General features: G+C 34.7%; 1 long non-coding RNA gene across 1 annotated transcript in view; it reads right to left on the reverse strand.

Moving 5' to 3' along the window:
• LOC111089229 overlaps positions 1-6,016 on the reverse strand; it is a 14,980-nt gene that overhangs the window by 6,071 nt on the left and 2,893 nt on the right. The window contains exon 2 of the long non-coding RNA XR_002613532.1: positions 3,438-3,517. This is a non-coding gene — a long non-coding RNA (uncharacterized LOC111089229). The remainder of the gene's footprint in view (positions 1-3,437; positions 3,518-6,016) is intronic.

Genomic DNA, 6,016 nt, shown 5'->3' on the forward strand with positions numbered 1-6,016 from the left:
AGTTACAAATTGAAAGATATAAATACCTATTTCAGACAAAGTTGAAGTTCTTCATTAAATATACAGTTACAAATTGAAAGATATAAATACCTATTTCAGACAAAGTTGAAGTTCTTCATTAAATATACAGTTACAAATTTAAAGATATAAATACCTATTTCAAACAAAGTTGAAGTTCTTCATCAAATATACAGTTACAAATTGAAAGATATAAATACCTATTTCAGACAAAGTTGAAGTTCTTCATTAAAGATACAGTTACAAATTTAAAGATATAAATACCTATTTCAGACAAAGTTGAAGTTCTTCATCAAATATACAGTTACAAATTGAAAGATATAAATACCTATTTCAGACAAAGTTGAAGTTCTTCATTAAATATACAGTTACAAATGTAAAGATAAGTACCTAGGTTACGTCAAATAAAACACGTGACAAGCATGGTTAAACTACGATCAGAATTTGAGTTTTAACTTCAATTTGCTGTTTGAAGGCTTTTCATAAGGTTTTAGTTCACTTAATCCTAATTGAATGTGAAATCATTCGTGACCATTCAGATAAAAAAAATCCTCATGTTGTTATAAGTTTTCAAGAAATGTGTGTTCTTGGTTATCAAGATATTGCTCATAAAGATACGTTCTTGGTTATCAAAATTTGATATTGGTTATCACGATGTATTGTTCGTTATCAAGATTTGATGTTGGTTATCAAGATGTATTGTTCGTTATCAAGATGTACTGTTCGTTATCAAGATTTGATGTTGGTTATCAAGATGTATTGTTCGTTATCAAGATGTACTGTTCGTTATCAAGATTTGATGTTGGTTATCAAGATGTATTGTTCGTTATCAAGATTTGATGTAGGTTATCAAGATGTATTGTTCGTTATCAAGATTTGATGTTGGTTATCAAGATGTATTGTTCGTTATCAAGATTTGATGTTGGTTATCAAGATGTATTGTTCGTTATCAAGATTTGATGTTGGTTATCAAGATGTATTGTTGGTTATCAAGATGTTTGTTCGTTATCAAGATGTATTGTTCATTATCAAGATGTATTGTTCGTTATCAAGATTTGTTGTTGGTTATCAAGATATATTGTTCGTTATCAAGATTTGATGTTGGTTATCAAGATGTATTGTTCGTTACCAAGATTTGATGTTGGTTATCAAGATTTGATGTTGGTTATCAGGATGTATTGTTGGTTATCAAGATTTGATGTTAGTTATCAAGATGTACTGTTCATTATCAAGATGTATTGTTCGTTATCAAGATTTGATGTTAGTTATCAAGATGTACTGTTCATTATCAAGATGTATTGTTCGTTATCAAGATTTGATGTTGGTTATCAAGATTTGATGTTAGTTATCAAGATTTGATGTTGGTTATCAAGAGTATTTCTCGGTTATCACGATATTGGTTATAAAGATGTATGTATTGCTGGTACTAATGTAAATAAAACACAAACCTAGGGTCAGAAAGCACATGTCTGTTTTAAATGTTTCTTAATCTTACATATTTATGTTATAAGTAGTTTCATCCTAACTACGCATATTATGTTTTGTTTACAACATTAAGATAGCCTGATACCTAAAGCTGACGAGTACTAGCATTACATTCGATGATATACAAACGCTGTATGTCACGAATAAAATTAGAATTCCACAAAATCCTGTGCAGTTATTAAAACAACAAATAATGATATATTAAAAGCTGCTGTGTTGGGAATGTCACATAATCCTGTGTAGTTATTAAGACAACAAATAATGATCTATTAAAAGCTGCTGTGTTGGGAATGTCACATAATCCTGTGTAGTTATTAAGCAACACCACACAAAGTTCTAGGAAAAACAAAGTACTTCTGACTCAATGAACGACCTTCTGATTGTGACGTAATCTGTGCCCACAAGAAGTGTACTTTTCTTCAATTAACAAAACGAAACATGTTACTTCCGGTTGATTAAACTAATACATTGACGTTACATCAACCCACACGGTCGTCATTTATAATGTTGACGGTAACATTACCACCAAGAATATCAGATGTAGTTGGAGAGAGTTCAGATTCCATAAGAATTAATATTTCCTTTCATTTTGAACTCGAGCTATCTATCTAACAAGGGAATACCCAACAATCACGAAGTTGTCACTTCGATAAACCCCTGTTGAGGAGATAAGACACATTATCTAACACATCATTAAAAGTAATCTATCATACAGACTGTAAATAGAAAAGTGAAACTTGTTAGCTGTAACGAGATGTTCCTAAAGTGACGTCACAATTACATTTCTATGACTGCAGTGTTGCTACTGGTTTGTAAGTCACTCGAGTGACTTAAATTATCATTTATTTAGTATAAACAGTTTCCACAACCTAAGGTCTGTGTGCGTACAATATGAAAGAAGACAGTGTATATATATATATAATCTCTGTAAATGTAACAAAAAAGACGCCCTCTTTAATAAAGTGTTTGTTTGGTGCTGAGCAGCAAGCTGCGCAATGGGTTATCCGTATTGTGCCCACCACGGGTATCGAAACCCGAATTTTAGATTGATGAAGTATTCCATTAATATATTATATCGAAGTTTTAATATGTCCATACAACATACCAAAGGTATACAGTTTTATTATGATCAATGACGTTTTTATTTCTCAGTGGAGTTTCTCGCGTTGAAATAAAACTAGTCTTAACAATACCGTTTCTATTGTAGCTCAAAAGTGTCGCTTTGATAATATAACCTCACGAATTAGGCTAAATACATGTTTCTTGAAGGATAGAATCCTTGTGCTTAAAAAACAAGTACGATTTGGTGTAGAAAATCCTTCTGGTTAAAAAACAAGACTTTGTTTGGAATACAAGATCTCTGGCTTAATTCTCAGAGAGGTTAACTACAGGACAAAGGGAAAATAGAAGCATACAAAAGTAAGAGTATGCGAAGTAAGGGTAATAGAAGATTGAGAAACGTTTGTTAGATATCATTATGGTACCTTAGGATTTTCCTAATGAAGACAAACCAGACATGCAAGTTTACTGCTTAAGAACTCCACTCACGCACAATCTCGCTGTAATTGTTCAATCGCCTTCAAAACTTGCTAATGACTTTTATTAGAATTTAAACAGAAACAGCTATTAACAGCCACGCGCGCTCGTACCTTTAGACGAACTTCTGATTTTCAGTGATTTACAAAACATGCATATACCTTTAAAGTCACGTGAACTGGTAAAAAAAAATCCTTACCCCCCTTCGAGCGTTGACACGTGCAGCGAAAAATTAAAACTTCAAAAAATTCATTAAAACTAACAAAAAGTAAACTTGAATAGTTAGGTAAATATATTAATTATATCGTGTTTTATTAGGATACAACGTCAACTCAAGTGGGTTTTGGTTTCTTTAATTCTTTACGTATTAGGGATATCAATTCTACTTCTTTACTTACTCAGAGTAATCTCCAGAAACTTCCTGAAGCACGAGCGCTGCCAGAGAGAACACAGTTTCGCTGTCCGGTTCAATAACACCCTGGGGAAGAGAAAGGAACAATCCAATCTTTATTTGGTTGCTAACAAAGATTTCCGTATACAAAACTACAGAAGGTGTTTGTAACTAGCTATTCCTCCAGCATTGGCCCAGAGCCAATATTACTATATCTCGCAAAACCAAAGTACAAGTTAGGTTTCCTCAGACACATACTCTAAAGACGCCTAACTACTTTTAAAAAGAAAAGTATTTCAAGAAACAAAAATGGAAAATCACCAACAGTATAAAACCATTGTCCATCATCAGCATAAAGCCACTGTCCATCATCAGTATAAAGCCACTGTCCATCATCAGCATAAAACCACTGTCCACCACCAGTATAAAGCCACTGTCCATCATCAGCATAAAACCACTGTCCACCACCAGTATAAAGCCACTGTCCATCATCAGCATAAAACCACTGTCCACCACCAGTATAAAGCCACTGTCCATCATCAGCATAAAACCACTGTCCATCACCAGTATAAAACCACTGTCCACCACCAGTATAAAGCCACTATCTGCCATTAACATATCACCCACATAAAGCCACTGTCAGCCATCAACACATCACCAGTATAAAGCCACTAGACATAGACAGTACATCAACCCCTTCTCTTCACTAGATATAGATAGTACATCAACCCCCTTCTCTTTACTAGATATAGATAGTACATCAACCCCCTTCTCTTCACTAGATATAGATAGTCATCAACCCCCCTTCTCTTCACTAGATATAGATAGTACATCAACCCCCCTTCTCTTCACTAGACATAGACAGTACATCAACCCCTTCTCTTCACTAGATATAGATAGTACATCAACCCCCTTCTCTTTACCAGATATAGATAGTACATCAACCCCCTTCTCTTTACCAGATATAGATAGTACATCAACCCCCTTCTCTTCACTAGATATAGATAGTACATCAACCCCCTTCTCTTTACCAGATATAGATAGATAGTACATCACCCCCTCTCATCACTAGATAGATAGATAGTACATCAATCCCCCCTCTCTTTACTAGATATAGATAGATAGTACATCAATCCCCCTCTCTTTACTAGATATAGAAAGGTAGTACATCAATCCCCTTTTCTTCACGAGATAGATAAATAATACATCTCAGTGAAAGAACAGAACATATAACACCATACTATATCTAGTTAAAGGTACTGAAAGTAAAGATTGTATAACAATATCTTAACTACACTATATCTGGTTAAAGGTACTGAAAGTAAAGATTGTATAACAATATATTAACCACATTATATCTGGTTAAAGGTACTGAAAGTAAAGATTGTATAACAATATCTTAACTACACTATATCTGGTTAAAGGTACTGAAAGTAAAGATTGTATAACAATATCTTCACCACACTATATCTGGTTAAAGGTACTGAAAGTAAAGATTGTATAACAATATCTTCACCACACTATATCTGGTTAAAGGTACTGAAAGTAAAGACTGTATAACAATATCTTCACCACACTATATCTGGTTAAAGGTACTAAAAGTTTTGCTTTATTTGTCTCTTGAATTTCGTGTAAAGCTACTCGAGGGCTATCTGCGGTAGCTGTCCCTAGTCAACAACATCTACAACCATTTCTTAGACTGGTCTTTACCAACGACTAGTGGGATTGACAATAACATTATAATGCCCCCACGGTTGAAAGGGGCGATGATGGGATTTAAACGGTACTCAAAATAAAGAATGTATAACTGTATTCGACCGTTGGTCTGTAAAACAGAAGACGTACTGTGTCCAAACTGTAGTACGAATGTATGATGATTGATTTATTTACACTTGCTGAAGCATTAAGCCCTTTGGCGGTACACGTGGTCACTCGTGCACATACGATATTTGGCCAATCACACGAGCTCTTGCACACTGCCCGGGGATGTCAGCATAATAGATCAAGCACACGAAAGTAAGCACGTGAAGGATGACAGAGCCGGTCCTTTTCGAGGCATCTTTAAGTCAGTCGGCCAAGGTAAAGCGGGGGTCGAACAGCGTGGGATCTAGGTAGGTAGGCTAAGAAATATATCCCAAAAACATCACCGGTCTAATGCTCATCCAGTCATCATCAATCTATTTAAGATAATTACCCCAGTGGAGATGGAAACTGACTGATTAGAGAACGATATTATACTGGGTGGCACTCCCAACAATAGAAAACGAAACCACAAGTACCACAGTAAACCTTTCTTCATGACAAGGCTTGTGTTTGCATGATCACCGAATTAGTCTATAATAGAAAATGAAACCACAAGTACCACAGTAAACCTTTCTTCAAGACAAGGCTGTGTTTGCATGATCACCGAATTAGTCTATAATAGAAAACGAAACCACAAGTACCACAGTAAACCTTTCTTCATGACAAGGCTGTGTTTGCATGATCACCGAATTAGTCTATAATAGAAAACGAAACCACAAGTACCACAGTAAACCTTTCTTCATGACAAGGCTGTGTTTGCATGATCACCGAATTAGTCTATAA

This window comes from Limulus polyphemus, unplaced genomic scaffold (assembly GCF_000517525.1).
Source record: "Limulus polyphemus unplaced genomic scaffold, Limulus_polyphemus-2.1.2 Scaffold5619, whole genome shotgun sequence".
Taxonomy (NCBI): Eukaryota; Metazoa; Arthropoda; class Merostomata; order Xiphosura; family Limulidae; genus Limulus; species Limulus polyphemus.